The 27,183-nt window shown below is 37.6% G+C and overlaps 1 protein-coding gene across 1 annotated transcript in view; it reads right to left on the bottom strand.

Moving 5' to 3' along the window:
• LOC107599412 (E3 ubiquitin-protein ligase PDZRN3-like) overlaps window positions 1–26,622 on the bottom strand; it is a 55,369-nt gene extending 28,747 nt beyond the window's left edge. Inside the window, exon 1 of the mRNA XM_016290994.1 lies at window positions 26,570–26,622. The gene's annotated coding sequence lies outside the window, so the exon portion shown is untranslated. The remainder of the gene's footprint in view (window positions 1–26,569) is intronic.
• Window positions 26,623–27,183: the final 561 nt, after the last annotated feature.

Raw genomic sequence — 27,183 nt, 5'->3', positions numbered from 1 at the left:
GTGCTGACACAAATTTCAAATGATTTTCAACGGTCGCTTTGTCGCGCCCAGTGTAGACAGACTTTAGCTGATGCGGCACGGCGCGACACGACAACTGTCGCGTTCGGTGTAGACATGGTGTAACGGTCGCCTGTTACATCCTTCAGTACATAAAATTTCACTTACCACATAAACAGAGTAAGGAGAGATGACTGAGGACGATAGCGAATGATTTGCAGATCCTCAGTACCACTGACAAACATATAATCTTGTAAAATGGGTGGCAAGTACTGCCGCTCCATAGTATAAACAGAGTATGTGCGATCGCGAATCTTGAAAGTGAAAGGGAAACTAAAAGCGTTCGTGCCAGTTTCAATGCCAGGTATAATAGTGGCTCCCTGATGTCGAAATATATTAATTATATAACTGCGAGGAAAAATATTGAAATATATATTTTCAGGGGGACGTATTTATTCCCTTTAGGGGTTCCGCCTACACGTCATTTTCTTTCCGAACACTGTATTGGGATATGGGGGGAATGGGGGGGAATCACGATGCCGGCTCAACATCGTGATGTCTATCAGCCATCGACGATGGACTATGGCATAGTCTATCGGCCCAACCCTAATATACAGTGGGGCAAAAAAGTATTTAGTCAGCCACCAATTGTGCAAGTTCTCCCACTTAAAAAGATGAGAGAGGCCTGTAATTTTCATCATAAAGAACACATTTTCACTTATAATTTGTCTTAAATCACATTGTTAAAAAAAATCGTGAGTAAATCGTATCGTGAAATCAGTATCGAGAATTGTGAGTTGAGTGAATTATATATGTGTGTGTGTGTGTGTGTGTGCATGTATACACACACGTATGTAATCAGCCATTACATTATTTTCCATTACATTATTTGATCAGTTTTTTTTTTATTAAACACATGAATTGTAATCAGTTGTTGTTGCATTCTTTTATTTTTATTTATTTATTTTTTATGACACTTAATATGAAATGAACTCTGCAGTGTTTTCCTCTGAAGGAGAAATGATCTTGAAAGCAAAGACACATGGGCAATAATTGCATTCGGTTGCACACAGATTTCAACATACAAACCTCAATAACTACCAGAAAGTGACTAAATCAATAACATGAGCATAAATAAGTGCAAATAAGCATAAAAAAAGCAAAACATTTATTTAACAGTAACCATGTAGCTTATTCATGATGTAATGCAGGCTGGGAACTTTCAAAGCCTTAACAAATTAGCAACAAAGTTCAATATGTAATTGTTCACACTCTGTTAGGCTATTGGGGGAAATATAATTGGTCTACATGGGTTTTTACATGCATTGGATTCAAAGTAATTCATATCTTTTAAACTCAAAAAGTCTAATAAACTAATTTGAAACACCCGTTGTTTCTCAGGGACCGTACATGACAAGCTGTATCTCCTGCACCTTGTGCTGTAGATCAGAGTTCAGTCCAGGTTTGGTTGGGAGTTAATGGAGCCATGCCCTGGCATTTCTGATGCACCGCTAGGCTAAATGTCACACTATCACTCTCTCTATCGGACAGTTTAAGCTCTGCAAGGAAGAGAGAAAGAGATTCAAAGGTGCTCATCACACTTTTATAGCAGGGTAGAGTTTAAAGAGCAAGAGACTGTTAGACATGGTGGGGGAGGAGAGGACACTGCAGTGATGGACAGACACCAGATGATGAGGGGAAACTCTGGGAGCATTTTTAACAGTCTCTGAAAGTTTGAATGACATAAGCTTGTGTTTCAATCATGCAGAATATTCAGCTACAAAAGCAATACGTGGAATGAGAGATAACAGTCAGCTGTTCATTATTGCAAAAACACAAAAAATATAAAATTTAAAATAATATGACATTGAACGGATACTTCCACCCCTCAAAGCCTTCATGTCATGTTTATGTATATATGTACATGCATATGTGCAATAAATGTAACTCCAAAAATTCATACAAATGTTTGTTGAAAAACAGTGGCATGCAATGCAAAACTGATTCTTGCTGATGTTTCTATCACAAGTAACATTAGCAATGAGAGAGCGAGAGAGAGAGACAGAGAGAATGCAAATCCTGTCTTCAGAAACCATCAAGAAATCGCACAAACATGGCCACAAAAGCACACACCTGAAACTATTAGACACCAGCAACCATTTGGAAGGATTTTTCTAGTGACAAAGCCAGAAAAAGTCCTAAAATGGGGCCGAGGACTCATAGTAAATGAACAACTGATAGTGAAAAGCTGTCAGACTCCACGCTGAGAGGATAAAAACGGATTTAGATGTGAATAAATTGGCAGAGGTGATGACAGAGGTGGGTCTTAACTGAGGTAAGTTCATTCTCAGCCTCTGACTGGCACATCTAATGTGTCTTCAGCCCTGGCTGGGTTCCAGTGAGCAGTCATCTGCCCTCGCCGGTACAAAGCGGAATTAACGACTATAATAAGGGCATTAAAATCAGGGCCTAACCTTTGCCACAATAAAACCTCCTCACTCGCAAACCCAAGCCTAATAAAACAATATTTACGGCTCATTATCTAAATGTCATGACATTCCTTTACGGAGCTAACTCCCAGTGCTTGTCACCACCACTATTAGACGGGATATTAAAAGGTTTCATATTCAGCCCGTGGCTCTTAATGCGATGAGAGCACATTTTATCAAGCATTTTACAAAAGCACAGCTGCTTCTCGATCAGTTTTGCTCTGTTTTAGAGTCACTTAATCTGATTATACGGCAGAATCAACAATGCCTGATCTTAAATTAGTACAAACATGATTTGGACCTGTAGTTGTCGAATGAGGCGATTTACAAATTTAGACCTTGGTGTGCCAATCAGGGGGGTCCTCATTAGAGAGAATTTGCTATCTGAATCATTTAGCCTATGCAAAGTAACTTACAAATATTCAAAAACACAAGGAGCCATCGATCATAGTTGAAATATCGCAAACAGGACAGCTGGGGCCATTAAGGTTACACACAAACCTTGTCAACATCTGAACAAGACCAGTCAGAGATGATTAGATGGAAAACAAAGAAGATGAAAATAATCAGTTTAGTCTTCCAAGCATTTATGCAATGTAAGCCGATCAGGGAATTTCTAGGAGATACGTCCTCTACTACAGGCTTTAGAGATTATCTCTGACACACCCTGTACATTTCTACTCTGATTACTTATTTATAGGATTTAAATATATATATATATATATATATATATATATATATATACACAAAAAACAAAAAACTGTTCTGTTGAAATATGCAGAAAATGTGCATTTATATTCATTTGTCTGTCTATGCTGAAAGCTAAAATGTGCACATGCATGACGATCACAGCCACTCTGAACATATCATATTAAATGTTATAACTGCTCTTAAATGCACCAACATTTGCATCAGATCACTTTGTGCCATCACACTTCCTGCCTGTTTGTCTCCAGACAATACAATCTTGTTAGCGAGATGTTTTAAATTGGATAACATGTCAAAGTATAATAAGATAACAATCAAAGTGCAATTTATCAAATCTTCACCTCGGATTTGCCTCTCTGTATTGAAAAAACGTCGTCTTGGGGTTCAGACTGCAGTCTCTAATCATTTTAGCACACATGAAAAATTCATTTGTAACAACTAAATGTCTAATTTTCCAAAAGGTTATCCAATCTTATATTAACTTCTTAAGAACATGCATGAAAAAGGTTCTGGTTGACTCATGCATGGAAGGATTTCTGTCGAGTCAAATGTATCATTTTTGTTAAAAAACATATTCAGATTAAACAGCCTTATTCAGGCATGTGCACACATAGACATCAAAGAGGGCTTGAGCACCTGCCCTTTTTCTTCCTTGAGAGAAAGTGCTCTTTTTTCTGGGGATTTTATTTATTTATTTTTTTTAAATAAATGAATAGGATATATGTATATCATAGACTGTATGTGCGCGTGTGTGTGTTTCTGTTTGCGCACAGCTTTCCCTGTCAAACAAATAAAAATCTAAATATCAGGTTGGGTCGGGAAATGTTGAGACTCTGTCGTGTTCCAATGCCTTTCACCCCTCCGCGTCTCCGTGCAGCACAACAGTGTAGCACACATTGATCGGCACATGCACATCACAGACAGAGAGCGGCAGAAGTGAAGCCCTCCCTCTCTTTCCAGTTGTGTTTGTCTTGAGGTGTGGAGGTGAGTGGTGATGAACAACACACTAAGCCACATGTGCCTCAAATTTACAGCTAATTATCCAAAAGACAAAAGGCAAGTATAGTTAATTTGTCTTGCTAACATCCATGACTCAGCTACCATGTAAGTTAGCTAAATAGCTAAGGCAATAGGAAGTCTAGTAGGTTAGACCAGTGAGCGTTCTTTCACTACATGATTCAGTTTATTAAAATGCATTTAGACTGATCACAAAATTCAAGATATGGGGGCAGAAATATATATATATATATATAATTTCATATAGTTAATCAGTATCACGTGAAGACTGATGTTTTTTTTTTTACCAAAAAGCAGCATGATTACAAATGTGATATTGATTTTATACAGCAGTTCAATAAACAAGAATTTAATATTAAGACACTTACGTTTTAGACACAATATTGACTGTTTTTGCTCAATTTCGGCAACAAATATAATTCCAATTTGCGTTTCTAAGCAACATGGGTGTTTTGTACCTGAATGAATCAACCGTTTAAATGATTCGGTTCAGTTGCAATGACTGACTTATTAACAGTGACTTGCTGCCATCTACTGGCGGTTTTAATTTCATATTTAAAGTATCTTTTCATTTAAAAAATAAATAAATTTAAATATCAGTATTCAACATTTTATGTTTAAAATATCAAAACGGTATTAATGCATTTGTAACTGCAGAGTAAAACATTAATGTCATGCATTAAACAGTGTGTAAATGCATCTAAATGCCACTTCTAATGCAGCTTCTGTGTTTTCTCTGCAGTGCAGATTAATTTTGTCAATACTGATCTCATTTGCTTGGTAACAGCCCAAATGACTTATTCTAATTGACTGATTCAATTTAAGAATTTGACTGAAAAGATGATGCACACTTTTAGAAAAAAGGGCTTTATGAAGGTAAAAAAAAATCAATTTAAACTTATTGGAAAAGATTAATTTCTATCACTGCTGTGAACTGAACACCACACAGAATATAATTATTTTTTCAGCTGTCTGCTGTCCACGGTAGTCCTTAAGATATCAGCACAATAACACACTCAGCAAAATATTGTCTAATTACCGTTATCGATAAAATCCCAGAAAATATTTAGATATTTTTTTTTGTCAATATCGCACACCCCTAATATATTTAATGTTTTGTTTAGAAAATAATTAAAATAAATTTAAGTGCCCTTTTTTCCACTTGAGCCCCTGCCCCTCAAAATGTCTGTGCACGTCCCTGGCCTTATTATTACACCAATGCTAATGATGCAAAACTGTGTGTGGTAAGAACTAACAAGTGCCTTGAAGACGGTTTTCAAAAGCAGAAGAACAGCGACAAATGCTAATCAAGACTGTCATTTGGGAGCTTTTGAGTGTATTTGTTGTTTCTTTCAAATGTCTTTAAGAGAGAACCACCAGCCACAAAGAGACGGTTTCCCCATTAGCGAACGCCGCAGTGTTCCCTTACTCCGGGGTTATTAGCGTCGCTCTAATTCCCTAAGAGCTGTTGTCCCCACTCAGCCACCGCGAGCTGCCTGTTTGCTTGAAGATAATTTTACCCTAGTCTTCCCGTAGCCCCATTTCAAGGACTGAGAATGGGGGGAAAATGGTTGCCTGAGGCTTTTAAAAAAGACCCCAGGTCCTATAATTTTCATCCAATTCCAACTTAATTTGTGCCGAAGTACTCTGCAAATGCTGTCATTATGGCATACAATACTATGGAGTGAGCAAAAGAGAGAGAGTGTTCTGCAAATAGAAAACTGAGCATCTCAACCAATGTCTCAACCAATATGTGCCACACAACTGCCAAAACGCAAAAAGTTCAATGCCTAAAGGGAGACAAAACCATACTGTCTGTGTGCTACCAGACTGATACACCTCCTAATGAGTGTGTTAAGGCATTAAACTAGTTAGATGGGATAGTTTATAGTTTTTATACTGTCTGAGAAATCACAGGGAGCAGTTTATGTCAAATTCTGGTATATGGACACTTGTCACTTGTATGAAACTCCTCTAATAAACACCTGAGAAGAGGGCAGACATTTTCCTCAAGACTGACTAGAATCTAGCTGTTAAATAATGAGCAACAAAAGACACAAGAGGGAGGAGACGATTCTATTAATTACATTGTTATTTTTATATTATTTTATTTTACACTTACAAATGTGATTTTTCGAAGTTGTACATACAAATATTGGAGCATGTTACTTGCCATTTCTCTGTAATAAACTGAAATATAATAGCAATTTCTGAGTACATGTATATTCTGTGTGTGCGCGTGTATGCATCTATCTATCTATCTATCTATCTATCTATCTATCTATCTATCTATCTATCTATCTATCTATCTATCTATCTATCTATATGCACAGCAGTGTGTGTGTAAATTCCACTTAAAATGACTTAATTTTATTAGATTTTATAATAATTTCTTACATATAAAGTATTAATAACAAGGTAATGTATTATAATATTTAACATTATTTAATGTTAATTAAATAACATCATATTAAAGGATAATGATAAATAAAATCTATTATTATCATCGAATAGCATTATCTATCTATCTATCTATCTATCTATATGCACAGCAGTGTGTGTGTAAATTCCACTTAAAATGACTTAATTTTATTAGATTTTATAATAATTTCTTACATATAAAGTATTAATAACAAGGTAATGTATTATAATATTTAACATTATTTAATGTTAATTAAATAACATCATATTAAAGGATAATGATAAATAAAATCTATTATTATCATCGAATAGCATTATTTTAAGTTAATTTCTAAATTACTGGATTTTGCTGTTTTTTTCCTAGTATATAGTTGCAATTTTGCTATTGTCAGTGCAACTTTTTTTAACTAATATAAAACACACTAAAATTGAAACATGGACTTCAACACTGAAAGAAAAAAAAACATTTACCCACAAGCCATCAGGTTTATGCCTGAACCCCATACTCACGTAACCCAGGCTCTCTGTAATATTAATCACTGCTTCTCTCTCTGACTTTGCCTTCTCTAATGGAGTCATATTCAGTGAGGCATATCCTCTCTCTCCTGACTGCTTTTTCTGTCACATTTTTTCAATTACTATTGAACTCACAAAGAGAACCAGTGCCATAATTCAATAAGGACACAAAGGGAAGAGGGCAGGAGGAGCCCCCTTCATTGTCACCGTAACGGGTGAGTGACAGTGGCCGTTCTGCATCTTTCTCCCAGAAACCATAACAATGAATTCTAACTTTGTACCCGCCATTCAAATGTTGACACCGGGACCTTGCAGAGCATTCAGGGGTTGTGTTATATGTGAGGGTGTGTGTAGATGTGTGATGGGGCAGAGAGAAAGGGTCTTCAACAGTGGCCCTCTAAAACAGCCACCTTTTAAAAAAAGACACACACCAGGCAGCTGATCCACAGCTCTGGTGGTTCGAGAGTCAGACTTGTAACCCAAAGGTCATGGGTTCGAGTCTCAGTACCGGCAGGGATTGTAGGTGGGGGGAGTGAATGATCACCGCTCTCTTCCACCCTCAATACCACGACTGAGATGAGACCCTTGAGCAAGGCAATAAAACCCACAACTGCTCCCCGGGCACCACGACAAAAATGGCTGCCCACTGCTCCGGGTATGTGTTCACGGTGTGTGTGTGTCTTCACTACTCACTGCTGTGTGTGCACTTGGATGGGTAAAATGCAGAGCACACAATCTTAGTATGGAACACCATACTTGGCTACACGTCACATCACTTTTCACTTTCAAAATGAGGCAAATACAATAATTGCTACATAACAGTAAACATATTTCTTGCTAAATTGCCCAAATCAAATTTGCTCCTACATGTATATTCAGTTACAGGGTGCATTTATGAATTAAATCAGTAAACCAATTCTTTAACTCAGAATGTAATGCGCAGAAATAAACCACAGTGTGCAAGCAGAACTGGCTTAAGGTGGTATCCAGATTTATATGGTCAAATAACTGATCGAATTTGGTCCTTTATGGTCATTAGCTGGTCTAAACTGGTTGATCAGCAAGATCACCAGCAGGTGGACTTTCAATCTCGATGAATTGGTTGGAGCCAGTATCACTTTGGACATTAAAAGGCAGCTTAAATCATGGTCTGATTTTTCCAGCAGAAGTACGAATGGTGCATGAATATAACTAAAATGTAGATACCTCATACCTCAATGAACAAGCAAACAAAACATGCATCTATTCATACAATGCATTTTATTATCCATAAATTAGACTAGTCAGAACTAAACTAGAGGTGGTTCAGTGAATATGGCATCCATTATATTAATAATTTAGAAAGGATATTGTGTGTTTATAATCTCCTAAACCAACCGATTCACTTGCTTCATCAAATTCTCTCATCCTCGCTTCATTATTTTTTCTCGTTCTCACTCAGTTGGGAGTGAGGAGTGCTATTTTGTTCAGTAGTATTAGTGTCTCAAGGACGATGGAGATTCATTATCCACAACTCCACTTTGATGTTTCTTCACAGCTCACCAAACACCAGCACCCTAATGAGGCAAACAGGTGAGCGGGGATCTTCACACACACACACACACACACACATGCTTCTTGTGGGGGAAAAAAAGACAAACCTCTTCCAACCAAGGTGAATCATCATGGATGTGAATATGTTGAGAGTGTGAAAAAGGTGAGAGAGGGGGGGGGGAATGTTTGTGTGTGAAAAAAGAGTGGAAAGTTGAGTGTCCGGGAGTCTAGAGCAAACTGAGAATCTGTGCAAATAGTTCCAACAAGAGAGCAAATCCCAGACATAGCAAGACAAAAAGAAAGAGAGTAGGTGGAGGAGGTATACTGTTTGCTTGCTACATTCAACAGCATCTCATAAATCTTCCCTGAACTCATCACAACACACACACAGCACTCCTTGGGAAGTCTCTGTTATTCCCTGTTCTCCCATGCGATTCCCTCTTTATCTTCAGTGAAGGTTCTTTCTTTACCTGTCTCTAAGTCTGTGATCTTCTGTCTTTCTCACACTCTTTCTTTCCATGCTCTTCTGTTTTGCTTTCTCTCCTCACTAGGAAGATTTTTCTCATCTCTACCCACTCCACTCCCTCTGAATCTTTCTCAGATTTCATTCTCATGGACCCCCTCTGAGTCCATCTGGACATACACTGTGTGTGTGTGTGCGTGTGCGTGCATGTGTGGCGATACCACAGTAATTGTTTGGGAGGTTATTACGAGTGTTTAAAAAAGCGAACTGTACCATACTTTGTGGAAAAAATGGCAAAAAAGTCAAATTAGCAAGCGTAAGTACAAATTTAAAGTCCTATCTCTTTTAAATACTCATTAAACTCAAATACTTAATTTAAAAAAGGTACAAATGTAAGGTTTTATCTTTTGTAAACACTAAAGTAAAATAAAATAAAATATTAAGTTACTAAAATTACGATACCACAGTAATTGTTTGGGAGGTTATTACGAGTGTTTAAAAAAGCGAACTGTACCATACTTCGTAAAAAAATGGCAAAAAAGTCAAATTAGCAAGCGTAAGTACAAATTTAAAGTCCTATCTCTTTTAAATACTCATTAAACTCAAATACTTAATTTAAAAAAGGTACAAATGTAAGGTTTTATCTTTTGTAAACACTAAAGTAAAATAAAATAAAATATTAAGTTACTAAAATTAGATTTATGGACAAGCTTTTTTTAAATTTTTGCAAAGATTACATTTTTTTGTTTCAATATGATTATTCAAGCAAGAATCAGTCATTAAATCATAATTCAGGTATAGAAATATCCCCGAAATACAATAAAATCTGCAAAGAAGGAGTGCTCTGAGTGTTTGAGGTTTCTGGAAAATAATTTGCACTGACTTGTCCACTAGAGGGGTCTCCTCTCCTCCCGTCTAATTCACCTCCAGTGCAATGGTTGAATCCAGCTGGCCCCGAAGGCAGGGCAAACAATCTCATTCACAACCTCATTCCCTCAGTCTCTTGAAAACAAGACATTGTAACAGGTCAACAGAGACCTGCTTCAACAGACAACAGCCCAACTTAAGCGACAAAGCACATTTTTCAGTGAGCACATAAATATTTTACAGTAACGGCACACCTGGCACCTAACAGCCTGTAAATCCTCACGCAATTTTTTTTCAATATGATTATTCAAGCAAGAATCAGTCATTAAATCATAATTCAGGTATAGAAATATCCCCGAAATACAATAAAATCTGCAAAGAAGGAGTGCTCTGAGTGTTTGAGGTTTCTGGAAAATAATTTTCACTGACTTGTCCACTAGAGGGATCTCCTCTCCTCCCATCTAATTCACCTCCAGTGCAATGGTTGAATCCAGCTGGCCCCGAAGGCAGGGCAAACAATCTCATTCACAACCTCATTCCCTCAGTCTCTTGAAAACAAGACATTGTAACAGGTCAACAGAGACCTGCTTCAACAGACAACAGCCCAACTTAAGCGACAAAGCACATTTTTCAGTGAGCACATAAATATTTTACAGTAACGGCACACCTGGCACCTAACAGCCTGTAAATCCTCACGCTCTGACAGAAACAGTTGTGTAATGTAGAGTTGGGTGCGCTTTGCTGGAAAATACACATGGTACAATGTAATATTTGCCACCATATTGCTTAAACTAACAGTGTTTGTGTTTTGGCATAGATGAGGCAAAAAGACCTGAATGAAGCATGAGCATTTTTGATTGAAGCTTCACTTTTGTTCAGAAAGAGACGGCTGTGTTCAATGATACACAAATTCTTTGAGCATTTTAAGACTTGAACCCAGACACAAACTTGAATGGAAAAAGTATGTGAAAAAAAATATTAACATCAAACAATCTTAATAAAAGACTTACATTTCTGTTTATTCTACATAAAACAGTAAAATGGCTTCAGATCACTTGGAAAAGACTTGACTAGGCAATGGTATAGATTATTATTTAGACTACTGTTTAAAAGTTTGGGGTTTGAAAGATGTGTATTGTTTTTTAAAGAAATATCTCTTTCTCATCAAGGCTGCATTTATTTGATTTATAATACAGTAAAAACAGTAATGTTGTGAAATTGTATATATTACTTAATTATATAATATATATATTAATACATAAATATATATTTAAAATGTAATTTTTTCCTGTGAAGGCAAAGCTGAACTTTCAGCAGCCATTACACTCCAGTCTTCAGTTTCACATGATCCTTCAGAAATCTTTCTAATAACTAGAGCCCGACCTATATGGGTTTTTCGGGGGCCGATACCGATATTAGGGAGTAAAAAAAATATATTGATATATCGGCCGATATTCTTTGTGTATATTATAGTACAGTACCAGTCAAAAGTTTGGACACTTTCCCATTCGAGGGTCCAAACATTTGACTGGTACTATATATAGAATACAGTATATACATAAACAGAATATATATACACATAAACACATTTTTTGCAATGATCACTCAAATGTGGTGATCAAACACTTATAATGAAGTGACAAAGATACGTAATGGAGGCAGGGCATTTAACAATTTAACAATAAACGTTATTATCCAAAATGAGTCTGACATCAGTGCACTGAACAGTAAAGTTGAAGTTTATTCAACTTTCATTCAATTCAATTCCATTCAACTTTATTCCTTTGAAGTTTATTTCACTTCAGAACATTCATTCACGGATTTGCGCTACTGTCTTCACACACAGATGGAACTTACTAGAGAAGTGTGAAGTGTTACATAATATACATCTGTAAATAAATACAATATAAATTCACGTATCGCGCACTTTTAATGCCCTTTGATTGTAACGTGTACGTTCCCTTGGAACTGGAATCATGGCGGAATTTCATGTGAAGTCCACTTCGCGGGGCACTTACGGTCGAATAAGACAATGTTTGAATGCTGCTGCCTGAACAAGAGACCTCCTTACTGAAGTGAAAGTGTTGACTGGTGTCACTATGTCGTGAACGCGACGGCGAATTCGCACCAAATTCGGGGGATCCCTTCAGCTCGAGGAGCCCTCTCGAACGCCACCCTCTGCGCGTCGGTAGCCCCCCGGGATCACTTGATCGGTCGGCGCCGGACAGCGAATTTAACCACCCGTAATTCCCGAACCCCGGGGGCTATCGATGCAGGGGTGGGTCTCATTCGAAAGCAGGGCTCTAGACGTACACTTGATTCGCGTTCGAGAGGGTTCCTCGAGCTGAAGAGATCCCCCGAATTTGGTGCGGATTCGCCGCGCCATTACTGAGATATGGCCGTTCAAAGTTTCAATGGTTTTCCACAGACTTAAGCTTTAAAGCATTTCATCCAGGTCGCCAGTAGCAAACAGTGAAGCACGCTCTGCTGGACAAACTAAGTAATTACACCATTTCAAACATTTTATCCGTGTTATATGTTCTGTAAAAAAAATGTTCATATCGGCGGCATATTCGCCGATACCGATATATCGGTGACAGGCTAATATCGGCCGAAAATATCGGCAAAACGATATATCGGTCGGGCTCTACTAATAACATCTCTTTATCATCAATGTTGACAAAATTTGTGCTGCTTAATGTATTTTTGTGGAAACATACTTATTTTTTTCAAAATGCTTTGATGAATAGAAAGTTCAATAGAACAGCATTTACTTGAAATGGAAGTCTTTTATAATCATTGTAAATGTTTTTATTGTAAATTGATTAATTTAATGCCTTCTTGAAAAAAATATTATTTGTTTTCAATAATAAATGATAAATTAATATAAATATTAAAATACTTCATTATAAATATATCCAAGACACATGAGAGACTACAAGAGTATAAGATGTTCAAGCTTATATTTCCGTTTATTTCAGGTTTATTACATTCTTACGACTTAGCCAACTAAAGACAGGAAGCACCTGGGTGCAGGGGCTCTAGCAGGAGTGCAGCTGGAACGTTTGTGTGTATGTGTACAGTTACCCAGCCATGCCACGCCACACAAACATCTCTCTCCATCATGCAACACAGAGACACCTCTGTCTCCAATGGAGCTTAGCACATGCAGAGCAGTTTGTGAGTTGTGAGCGTGTGTATCCATGAGAGCTAGAAAACACATTTTTTTAAAAATCTAATTTTCCTTCATCTTTTGAAGAGTTTGAAGTACTATGAAACATACTGTACTACAAAAACTGGGTAAGAGTTCAAAACCTTCTAGCCAATGAAGAAAGACCATTTTATTGAAGCCAAGTTGCAAAAACATCTCAGTACGATGTCACGACATGAAAATATTTACATGTCCAAAACCTATTCAGTGTTCAAAAACCTGGCCTGCATAGTCATTGTATTTATTAAAGAGATAGTTCACACAGAACTGATGATTCTGTCATCATTTACTCACCAAACCTGAATGAATTAGGTCTGTGAAACACAAAAGAAGATATTTTGAAAAATGTTGGTAACCAAATCGAGACTTTTCTAAAAAATATCTTCTTTTATGTTCTATAGAAAGAAGTCATACAGTTTTGCCACAACATAAGGGCAAGTAAATAACAGAATTTTCATTTTTGTGTGAACTATTCCTTTAAGGAAGAAGTGGGACAGAGACTATTATTTGTAAATACGAGATACAAGTAAAATGAGAGAAGTCCAACAAAGATGTGCTCTCAAGTCTCATTCACGCTTACATTCATTTCAGAACATTCAGGCACATCAGTCACAACACATCAGAACCAATGTTATTTCAGACACCATGTTTAAATATGTACTAACAAAATTTGAGAGCTACAGAGGGGAAGCTTTCAGCAAACTATGATTTAAGGAAGTAATTTGTCCAAAAATACTTCAAATATAGGGCATAAGCCTCTCACATAGCCAAAGTAAGCGTCAAAAGACTTTGTTTTTGTTTGTTTTCTAATTACTTAGAAATAATAAATTATTGCAGATCTATAATGACATGAGGGTGAGTAAATGAAAACAAAACATTAATTTCTGGATGAACTATTCCTTTAATAGGCTAAATAAAGCTATGATACCTGTTTTTCTTCTGTCTGTGTGGCATTAGCACTCAGCCGCTGCTGTTGCTGGTCTGCACAAGTGTGGGTCTGTGAATAAGTGTGTCCTACTTGCCGTATGGTGTTTGGCTTGGCCTCACAGAGACAGTAAAGGTAGAGATGCACCGATTGCTATTTTTTTGGCCGATTCCGATTTCCGTTTTTTTGTTAGTGTGATCTGCCGATACCGATTTTTGCCCATTCAGATTTTCTTTCTAAGAACTATAATTGACAGCATATATAACCAAAAATCTACTTTTCTTCAACGCAAAGTTTTATTTTCATAAAAAACAAGTAAAAAGTCAGTAATAAAATAAGAACACAAAAAATGGCAAACAACAGCACAAATTAATGTAATAGAATAAAAAGAGCTATGAAACTAAGTTTTTCAGGTTAAGTACGTTTTTATTCAGGTAAGAAATACTACAGAAATTAAGGTAATCAAAGGTAGAATGACAGATCCAGTGTTAGTTTACGTTTGATTACCTTAGTTTCTGTGGGCGTCATTGTAAAAATTAAATACAGATTAATGCTTACCATTAAAGTTATAAAACGTATTCAGTCAAGAGCAGAAAGTGATTTTCTTTGTCTTTTGTTCTTTGATTAACATGACAGACAGCAGCAGGAATATTGGACTGCGGTCCCTTTAAGAGTTTATCCACGGACCCAATATACTGTTACACAACATGCATTCTCTTTCTCAACTATTTAACATTTCAAAACTGATTGTGTTTAACTGGATACTCACAAAATTATGTCAAAATGCCCATCTTGGCATGTATTTTAGTGTTTTAGCGCAGTTAGCCACACTCATTTTGGTATTTGTGGCTCTGAGACTGAGCGCGGCTTTTGCGCTCCACTAATATAGATCAGTGGTGGTGCGTGCGAAACCTGCGGGAATGACTAAAATAATGCATAATACAAGCACTATTTAACTGGAGTGAATGAGACGTGTGTGAGAGAGAAAGGGTCGTCCGAGAGAAGAGAGCGAGAATGCACAGCTGATATTATTGCCTGTGAAGCTGGTAACAAAACGGATCACCTCGGAATTGGAAAGAAGTGCGACTGACCGGCCGGTCACTGATCCGGGCCGATCATGAGGAAAATCGGCCGATTCTGATCCCTGGCCGATTGATCGGTGCATCTCTAAGTAAAGGGAACTGAATGTGGCCACGGGAGCATGGAGTCCAGCAGCCTACAGTAAACAGCTCTTTCCCAAACCGGCCTGCCTAAACACCAGTATTTCCCCACAACCTCGAAGACAGGCCATCTGTGGCATAGACAAAACAGTGTCCACAACGACAACCAGAGCTGAGTGAGTGTTACTGCATGCTTATATGAGGAGGGAGGCTAAGTATACATGACTTAGCTTTGCTAAACACCTCTTTCTTGGAAGAACATTGGGTACCACAGGTTCTGAAAATACCTCTGATGTGTGAGGCACTAGGATGAAGCCAAGTGCTGTGAAGTCTTCTTTGACTAACTTAAAGTCCACACATAGTGACATCACAACCTCCTTTGAGACAATTTTATTAGTGCTTTCTATTACCATTATTCATACACAGGGTTAGAGATTTGAACATACCTCTAAGCCAAAGTATTAAAGTTGCAAACTAACGGCAGTAGCGACAGATACTTTCTTCCATATTGTTACGTAGATGCGAGTGAAACGGAATGAAAAATAAAACAAAATGTAGGGTGGGACTTGGTTCTATTCATTGGTTGTTGATTAGATGGAGGCAGATCCAATCCAACTGTGCGCTTGCAGTAAAAAAGGGATGGGTTTTAAGCAGAACTAAATTATTTGAAAAGTCTGGCATACATCAACTAGAAAAAAGCTTTAAGAAGATCTAATTATGACAATTAAATAAAAAATAACCATATGCATCATTGAATCATTCACAATATTATCAAGATGCATTCAGAAAATAGATGGGGTGAATTTCCATTTTATTCCGACTTTAAAGTTTCACTTGTTTAGGAGAGGTATGCTATTACTTTATTGGAACCATACTTTCACCTCAAGCCAAATCAATCTAATAGACACTATGAGATGGAGATGACAATATCATGAAGACTTGGAGAAAACTAATGTCTGGACATCGGCATTGGAAAAAAAATACATTTTATTCATAAAATATAAAGATCTACTTCAATATTTTAACCTAAAACGACAAGACTGCATAGATCATATGTTTTACATTGTAAGGCACTATATTCCCTGCAGTTTATCTATATGTTTTGCTAGGTTACATTTTAACTTGGAATAATAACTTCTCTAACTAGAAAGGCTCTGATGTTAGTCATTCCTCGCGGTGATGGAGGTTAATATGGGTAGTAACCTGACAACAGGCCACCCTCTAAACCTGAAGAGAGCCATACAATCTTAGAAATCAACCAATGGTTGAGGAGTACAATGGATTTTTATTTAGATAACATAAAATCACAACTAAAACATCACAATTCTGTCCACTTCACTGTGCTTGATGCACATTGAGTTCAGTAAGACACATTCTTGGCAAAGTTAAGAATTTGTGAGACAAATGTTTCTCAAAGGGAAACACTTTTTACTTGCTGTGATGATTGATCAACATTGGATAGTCCAATAATCACAAACCTTCAGCTCTTGCAACAGTCACCTCATATACATATCCATCAGCTTTGAGAGACTATATTGCCCCTCGCTGGCATGGGTCAAAGGTTGGTGTGGATCATTACATGTGTGAGCACATAAGAGTGTAATGAGCAAGAGGCAAAGATCAATGCCTGATCCAGATCAGTCTGTTAAGTCTTAACACAAGATTACGCCCAGTGCGCCTGCTGCGAAGGAGAGCGCAGATCTAAATCACCCCAGAGACATGAAACAGGAAATGTGTGGACACTAATGATTCTAGTCATGCAGGCCAAATGTTCGGTAACGTGAGATACATACAACCTTTGTCAGGTTCTGAAAATACCTCTGATGTGTGAGGCACTAGGATGAAGCCAAGTGCTGTGAAGTCTTCTTTGACTAACTTAAAGTCCACACATAGTGACATCACAACCTCCTTTGAGACAATTTTATTAGTGCTTTCTATTACCATTATTCATACACAGGGTTAGAGATTTGAACATACCTCTAAGCCAAAGTATTAAAGTTGCAAACTAACGGCAGTAGCGACAGATACTTTCTTCCATATTGTTACGTAGATGCGAGTGAAACGGAATGAAAAATAAAACAAAATGTAGGGTGGGACTTGGTTCTATTCATTGGTTGTTGATTAGATGGAGGCAGATTCAATCCAACTGTGCGCTTGCAGTAAAAAAGGGATGGGTTTTAAGCAGAACTAAATTATTTGAGAAGTCTGGCATACATCAACTAGAAAAAAGCTTTAAGAAGATCTAATTATGACAATTAAAAAAAAAATAACCATATGCATCATTGAATCATTCACAATATTATCAAGATGCATTCAGAAAATAGATGGGGTGAATTTCCATTTTATTCCGACTTTAAAGTTTCACTTGTTTAGGAGAGGTATGCTATTACTTTATTGGAACCATACTTTCACCTCAAGCCAAATCAATCTAATAGACACTATGAGATGGAGATGACAATATCATGAAGACTTGGAGAAAACTAATGTCTGGACATCGGCATTGGAAAAAAAATACATTTTATTCATAAAATATAAAGATCTACTTCAATATTTTAACCTAAAACGACAAGACTGCATAGATCATATGTTTTACATTGTAAGGCACTATATTCCCTGCAGTTTATCTATATGTTTTGCTAGGTTACATTTTAACTTGGAATAATAACTTCTCTAACTAGAAAGGCTCTGATGTTAGTCATTCCTCGCGGTGATGGAGGTTAATATGGGTAGTAACCTGACAACAGGCCACCCTCTAAACCTGAAGAGAGCCATACAATCTTAGAAATCAACCAATGGTTGAGGAGTACAATGGATTTTTATTTAGATAACATAAAATCACAACTAAAACATCACAATTCTGTCCACTTCACTGTGCTTGATGCACATTGAGTTCAGTAAGACACATTCTTGGCAAAGTTAAGAATTTGTGAGACAAATGTTTCTCAAAGGGAAACACTTTTTACTTGCTGTGATGATTGATCAACATTGGATAGTCCAATAATCACAAACCTTCAGCTCTTGCAACAGTCACCTCATATACATATCCATCAGCTTTGAGAGACTATATTGCCCCTCGCTGGCATGGGTCAAAGGTTGGTGTGGATCATTACATGTGTGAGCACATAAGAGTGTAATGAGCAAGAGGCAAAGATCAATGCCTGATCCAGATCAGTCTGTTAAGTCTTAACACAAGATTACGCCCAGTGCGCCTGCTGCGAAGGAGAGCGCAGATCTAAATCACCCCAGAGACATGAAACAGGAAATGTGTGGACACTAATGATTCTAGTCATGCAGGCCAAATGTTCGGTAACGTGAGATACATACAACCTTTGTGAACATTTAGACTCAAAATGATTAGACTCATGTTAAAAGTTATCTACTCACCAGACTATGCAAACAAAATCAAGCAAGACGATCTATGCACTGAAGATTCATTTTTGTATTACATTTTTTAGAAAAATCCTTAGTTATAAGCAACATAAATAGCTGTTGCACGGATATGAACATTTTTATTGACAATAAATTATAACAATAAGAGATCAATCTTTTATTTATATATATATATATATATATATATATATATATATATATAAATAAATGTATGTATATATGTATTATTTCTTATATTTGTTTTAAAATAAACACAGTGATGCGTTTAAAAAAATCCAAAAGAGTAAAATACATATTTCTAGTTTGCTTATATTTCTTTTTTGTACAATGGAAAATATAACTTGCACATATATTAGAAAGAATAAATTAAGGTCTGTGTGCCATAGATTAAAAAAAAATCTTACAGGCTCTGAACAAACACACAAAATGCAAAAAATACAAGTAAAAAAAAAACACTAATGTCACATTTATCTACCAATATCAATATGCCTGATGTTATATCGTGCATTCCTGCAAAGAACTACTGCAATGTGAAAGAACAAGTCAGGTAATCCTTCTATCTGTGCAATGCTCAATAGATAGCTGTTAAAAATCGATACCTTAATACTGTACTTATCAGCATCTTACTATGCTACTTATCCCTTCTTCTCCCTTCCCTGATTCCCTGTTTTTGTTTTCTTCTGCACATGCCAGCTGCACTCAGCTGTTTCACAATTAGAACGGTCGTGCACGCACTTGCAGCTGTTTGTTATTTTCTTATCAATTCTCTTCTTATTTAAGCCTCTTGTTTTCACTCTTTTCTTTGCCAGTGTGTTTTGCTACTTATGCTTCACTTGCACATTTTGTTTAGATTTTTCAGTTGTGAGTTTGGTCATGTTGGCTGTCTTTGTTTCTTTTTATTTATTCAGTTTATTCCGTTGCTGCCCGGACAGTCTGCATTTACTGGCCAGCAGCTTGCCCTCCAGGGTACAGACCTGCACTCCCGCGGGACCCAACGCAACAGGGTGCGGCACGGGACAACTCTTGATGGGCGAGTGCAGGTGGGAAGAGACTTGTGTGTGTGCGGGAGAATAAAATGATTCGCGAGACTCCCGCAAAATAGAAATGATCTAAACTTAAAATGTCTAAAACATATAAATTGTTATTTATGTGTTGCACAAAAGCAAAAAGAACAACTAATAACATTAAAATGATTCACACGGGCAAGCTAGGCAAAGTTTCTATTTGTAACACGTTTAAAGGGTTGCGCAATGTAACCAATCACAGACTGAGCTGTTGATTTCTGGAACGCAATGGCCAATCAGAGGTGATTAAGTTAGAATCTACTCACCACAGTGCTGAAATTGCGTGCTCACAAATTATCTAATTTTAACACATAAAGTGTAGACATTGTGAAAGATTCATTATGCATATGTTCATTGTATTATAACAGAGCTTTATGAGATCGCGATGAATTGAGATGCCAGCTTTTAGTGATAAAGGAAGCGCTGCTCGCATTCTGCCATGCCAAACCATGCACGCATCAGCCCATGATTGCTTTTCTGTTAAAATAACAGTGGTTTGTGAATGTTGATGCTTAGCCTAAATAACAAATATTTTATCGGGAGCATTTATGCTGGGATGTTGTGGATCATAGATGTTACAGAACCATTTAATGTAAATTTCTTTGATATGCTGAAAGATAATCTATATAGATTATTTTATGCGGGCTTTTGCGGGCAGGAGTGGGACAAAACATGAATGACATGGACGGGAGCGGGCCCAGATAAGATATTTTTCTGTGGGAGCAGGCGTGCGCGGGACAGAATCTTGCGGGAACGGAACTGAAAAATCCGTTCCGCGCAGGTCTCTACTCCAGGGTTTCAGACTCAATCTCTGGACTGTGACTCTGTTCTCTGGCTTTACTTCCTGTTCTGCCTGCTTGCCTGGACTGATCATTGTTATTGATGATCCTCGCCTGTCCCTGACTATGATGTGATTCTCTACGTTGTGCAGCCGCTCACCTGATATTTGATCTTCGCCCGTCAGACCATGCGTTATGGCTTTCCTGGGCTTCGTTTGCTGATCAGATTGCTCTCCCGTTTCCTGATCATATTCTGGACTTCCTCTCCATTGTCCTCTTAGACTGCTGAACCAGAGCTTGGCGACTCATCACCAGTTTAGCTTTTTGTAATAAAAGTTGTTTGTTGGAGCATTTGGGTCCTTCATTGCAGAGAATCGTGACAGCACCTTGATCTCTGATCAGGTCTTGTGCGCAGTTAATGCCACGACCTCCGCAATCACAGTAATCCCCCTTTACACCCATACTACAGCCGCTTCCCATCCAGCAGTGCAGAGTGAACGTCAGGTGTGCTCCAGCAGATTAGCAGTAATCTGCTTTCTAATGAAAGTTAGGGTATACAGCAGGGGTGGACCATGGGCCCCATACAGTCTTTAAAGTCAGATCAGTGTGGTGGAATAAAAGGCATTCCCCACTGATGGAGGAGATCCAGGGGGGCTGGAGTCTGACTCTAGACCTGACTCAAAGGCTGATAAGGCACGTCTGGGATTAGCAGATCCTTTTGGACCCCTTGCAACTCTTAATTTCTCTGTCTCGGTTTGCCTGTCTCTTGGCTTTTAATTGAATTAACGTCGGAATGGGCAAATTGTATGGGCAAACATGGCAAGATCTTTGATGTGCTCATAAAGGTATTTCTGAATTAAGACTATTGCTTGGATGGCATCCAACATCTTCTATAAAAGGTCAGTGAGATAAAGAAAGGTTAAAGTAGAGAAAGAATATCTAAAGAAAAGAAAAATGTCAGAAAGTCAACAAGTAAAAGCCTAAGCAGAGCTCTGAGCTGGCACACAAGGTCATAGTAGCACAAAAACAGAAGGAAACCCAAGACCCTACAGAGACCACTGCAATAGAACAGACCCCATAACCAGAAGTATATCTCTGGAAATCTATACAGTAACAGTAGCACATCATCTTAAATAACCTTAAACAATCCACCAGGGATTCTAAAGGAAACGTAAAATGCTGTCCTCCATTTTCGTTCGCTACTTGGACTCAGGACACACACAGACATATGTGTGCTGTATTAATGCACAAACGGCTGCATTAGCCATATGTCTCGACCAAACGGTCTGTAGAAGAGATCAAGCATCAAATCTACCACCTAAAAGAGTCATCTCATTCACCATCAAGCATGTCTACAATTAAACTCCCCTTAGCTGTTCTCTGCAGTTTTTATTTTTAAACACCCAAAACTCGTGATTTATGTTATTATTTACTCCTTTCAAGTTATTACAAAGCAATAAGCTGTTATTCATTCTATTGAACAAAAAGGGAGAATTTTGAAGAAACTTCACACTGCTTTTTTCCAAATAATGAGTTTATGGTGACCATGGTCTGTCAAGTTCTAAAAGAATGCTATAAAAGCACCATCAAATATTCCAAATGAGTATTATTCAAGTCTTCTGAACCCAAACAATAGTTTTATGAGACACACAGACCAAAGTCACTCTCAAATCAGATTATTTACGGAACTCAGTATGCAGCTCCCAAATCTAATATGGCACATACTGTACGGATGCTTTGCCATCATGAAGTTTGGTCACATAACTAATGCAATTTGATGCTGTAGACTTTTTTATTTTTTTGGAGATTGTATGGTCACTATACACTGTCATTGTTTGAAAAAAGCTGAATATGAATTTGTTTCAACAAAAGAGAAGAAAGATAAAGAAGATAGGGAGCTATTAGAGCCCCGCCAAAGACATCAAGAGCCTCCCCAATGTCGTTCCACTCCACCGACGCCTTCCTCGGTTTCTGTGTTTCCCTTCACATTTACAATCTTCAATCCGCACGCTCCTGTACACTGTAAATTGCCATCTTTGTACAGAAATAGAGAAGGATGGATGCTATGGACTTGTTCTTGGAAATCAGAAGTGGTGTTCTGAGCAGAGCTAGATTGAGGGCCCAGTGGAAAAACATGTAAGGAAAACCAACTGACTTAAGTTTCATGTCAATCAGAGAAGAAACTGTCCGTGAACGCTGCCCAAGCCAGCAGTAAAAGAGTAAAAATATTACCTGAGCTGAGACATATACTTACTTATAAGAGGTCTAAGATTTTAGTTCTAAGGGAAGACTGAAATAAACGCTGTATACAATATATGCTGCATTTCAGGGATGTACAAAACTATTTTTGCAAACAAAACGATTTTTCCATTTCTTTTTACGGTTTTAAACTCCTCAACATCTTAAATTTGAAAATATAAATATCTATCTATCTATCTATCTATCTATATATATATATATATATATAGTTAAACATTCTGGCCCATCACTATTGCAGTACATTGACTACATAAAAAGATTAAAAGAAAAAGAGAGAGGGAAAAAGAAAAAAAGTTCATATGAGTAAACAATGGCAGCAGATGTACGAAGCGGAAGCGCGTTAATTATCTTCACAATGTGCTAGGGTTGGGTACCGAAACCCGATGCCAATATGGTAACCGGTATGTACTAGAACCGAATCAGAATGCAGATTTCGGTCCCACTTAAATGCCTGAGCGATCGATTGAAATATTCGTCTTGGTTCTCCAAAATGGACGTAAGAAGCATGGGCGTCACTCTGCCATTTTTAGCGGGGCTATAGTGATTAGCTCCATAAACTGTACACAAATTCGTGATTGCCTCAGAGTCAGTCCACTTTAAATTTCATATGAAAACGGCGGCAGACTTAATCTCCTCCCCTTCTTTCAGCATGCTCTTCAATCGAGCGGACTCAAACAGAAACAGAGGACACAACACACAAGGTGTGTGTTTATTGATAGATTGTTATAATATCTGTATCTGTGCAGTTCTTTGTCATAAATACAGTTTACAAAAGGTCACGAGGGAGCAATCGGTTTCCCATCTACTGTAAAGTTTTCGCTGACACCATCACACCACAGCTGTTGCCTCCAGCGAAAATCTATCCCTTAACACATATGAAAGCATACTTTATAAAACGATCATGCTGCTCTTTTCATTTGAAAATGTAATATTTAATATAAAACATATTACAGTGCATGTGGCATACCATACAGTCATTCACAGAACTGATTAAAGACAGTGACAGACAGCACTCAGTCAATTCACTCATTTTAAGAGATACAGTAGAAACATTATGTGTGGTTTTGTATTAAATACTGTTTTGTATTAAATAATGACCCAGATCGTGAAATACATTTATTAGCCTTAGAGTAAGGGAAGCACAACTTGGGAAATGAGAGCATCCGAGGAGCATGTGAATGCTATGTATATTTATTTTAAATATTTTTAATGTTCTTTAATGTTATCCATTGTTTTGTTTTTTTGTGGCTCTTTTTTTTGGTTCATCGGCACCGGTACCGTTTTAAAAGTATCGATTTGCTACCGGTATCGTAAAAAAAAACAATCAATACCCAACCCTACAATGTGCACCACTTGGCCTCTTATTCAATCTATTCTCACTGCATACAAACACTGTCTCACATCTTCCACCCTGCTGACTCTTCATGTTCTTCGGCTGTTTGCCTGGAGCTTTGAAACTCCTCTGAAGTTTGCAGGGTTGCTTGCTCCCCCCATGAATTATTTTCACCCTTGAGTTCTCCTCTTAATAAACCCAACCCAATCCATCATAATTCTACACAAAGCTTCAGACACGTCCTTACGTCTGTCCCGACCCAACGTACTAGAAGTTCAACACCACATCTAGAGAAGCGTGCAAGCAGGAAGTCCACATGCTGCCTGACACGCATGTCGCTCATGCACTCTCCCATCAACCCCTGCTCTCTGAGAAAACAAGAATAGTTCCAAAAACTACTGCTCAGCTGCCACTAGTTATCTTACATCATCTGAGCCCTTGCTAGGCCATTCTATTTCTATACCCAGAATTCTCAGTGTCACAGCCCAGACCAAACCTTATAAACACAATTAGGTGAGGCGACTGTGTTCTATTTTTTTTCTCCATGAGGATGTTTATGCCAAACTGGCCGACCATGACTATTCCCAGAACATTTAGTTAAACAAATATAATCTAAAATGTATGTAAATATTGTGGTGTGAATTGCTCAATTTCAGAAAACTGCCTTTTCTGATATTATTTTCAAATATTAAGTTCCAAGTGGCTCAATAAATATATTCACACATACATACATATACAGTATATACAGTGGGTACGGAAAGTATTCAGACCCCCTTAAATTTTTCACTCTTTGTTATATTGCAGCCATTTGCTAAAATCATTTAAGTTAATTTTTTTTCCTCATTAATGTACACACAGCACCCCATATTGACAGAAAAACACAGAATTGTTGACATTTATGCAGATTTATTAAAAAAGAAAAACTGAAATAACACATGGTCCTAAGTATTCAGGGCAGATTTCACAAACAGTCCTTAAACCGTTGGAGCTAATATCAAATCAACTAATTAAGCAGAAAAATAGACGAATAGGTGGAACTTTCCTGAAGCTTACAGTGACTTCACCAATAGGACATATTTCTGGATGGACATCTTTGTTGATCCTGGAACAACATTATTCAATCAGATTTTAGGGTTAGGTTTTACGACTGGGGTTAGAGTTAAGGCTGAGGTTTGGGCTTCAACAACTTACAACATTCTTATCAACCTATCATTTGGTATAAAGAGTAGTTATTGGTTATGGTTAGGACTATGTTTGTTTGACATGAATGTAGTTCCAGAAACTGCAAAAGTTGTTGATCCAGGATCACATCCTACTTGGCAAAATCAACTTTCCTAAAATACTATTTAACACTACTGAAGAAAGCAAGATTAGATTATATGGTTAAAATCAACATGAAATGGCATTCAAAACCCATTTTATTTCCATTGTGTGATTCAGATAGACAGAAATTGGTTTCAAAGGCAGATTCAAGATGAAAAATATTCTTTCTAAATACACAGAAAAAAAATAACACACAGATGAACCGATCAAATAATGGCAATTTCCATTAAAAAGTTAACCTTTCATGGTGACCAAAAATTGAAGGTGCACTATTTAGCAGCAAAAGAAGAAATGCCCCAAGAAAAATCTTTAAGCCTCACTCCACTCTCATCACCTTCCTGTCTTTCTCCTGTCCCCCTCCAGACAGCAGAACGGTGTGTTTTGTCCTCCCCGTTCTGCAGGCCTCTTATCTGTCTTGCTTCCCAGCCAAGCATGTCTTCCCAGGTAGAGTCTGGTTGAGATAACGCTAGCCGGGCTGTGAGCGCGTGTGCAGCTGCATGTGGAGGCAAGGGTCTCTGAGTCTGAGGTTAAGTGCTCAACACAATGCTCCTCATGACCTGTTGCTCGCTGGCCTCTCAGACTCACACAACTAAGGCTTTCACTCTCTCCCTTTTGGCCCTAGAAGCGAGAAGCGCACTTACCCTCTCAAAGCCACGACTAAAAGGCCTGCTCTCTTTCTTTTATCCCACAAATCCTGACACATTGTTTTCTTTGAGCCCGAGTATTCCCCTGACGATTTACCTCCACCATATCACTTTGACTGCAATTACAAAAAAAACACGGGAAGTTGCTTTTTAACTGCCGATTATGCTAAAGAGATGGTCAACACAGGTTAAGGATCTTTTATGGCTATGCCAGTGGTGGTCGGGAAAGATTACAAGTGGTTAAATGGCAGAAAAACAGAGAGAAAAGATGGTATCAACTCACGTCCGCAAAGAGGCTTTGTTTGCCTGACAGCGGGATTACAAGATAGTGGAGAGGTGGGAGGGAAAGCTTAGCTCCCGATGTTTCAAAAGACACAACTGCCCAAGGGTTTGTCAAAACAACATTATCCAGGGTATATTACACGTCTGCAGGATGAATAAAGCGCAATAGAAACTCCACAGCTACTTACATGAAGGACTGCACACTTTATAGGTGAGAAGATTCAGATTTCAAGTCTTACCTGGGGAAAGAAAAACAGAAAGAGAGAGAAAAATAAAGAGATTAATAAACAAATGACAAAGCATTACTGCATATTATATCACAGCGCTGCTGAATGCTTGCTTCTGATTGTCTGACAGACTGTAATTCCAAGTCTGTTGGCCTAACAAATATGACATTACATCACGCGCTCCCACTAAAACCACCTGTCCTCAATATTACAATGCAATATTTCACTTAGATTAAAACATACATTACATTAAGAAAAAAAAACAAGAAATATAAATACATAACTTAAGTAACGTTACTACTGTACATTCTGACAATTCATTGCAAAAACATACCCATTTTATTATGTATACATACAGTACGTATATCATGTTGAGTCATACATTCTCAGTGCCAGTCTGAGTTTTTTTATTATATATTTTTCATATTTTTGTTATAGTTTTATGATTATATTTATTTATAAAGAATAACTACATATAATTTCTGTAATATGTCAACTCCATCACACAATTTTTAAAGAAACTGTACCCCCCCCCCCCCCCCCCCCCCCCCTCTTCACATTTAACATAATTATAT

This window comes from Sinocyclocheilus grahami, unplaced genomic scaffold, assembly GCF_001515645.1.
Source record: "Sinocyclocheilus grahami isolate Dianchi unplaced genomic scaffold, SAMN03320097.WGS_v1.1 scaffold266.1, whole genome shotgun sequence".
Lineage (NCBI taxonomy): Eukaryota > Metazoa > Chordata > Actinopteri > Cypriniformes > Cyprinidae > Sinocyclocheilus > Sinocyclocheilus grahami.
This window is presented reverse-complemented; position numbering and strand designations above follow the sequence as displayed.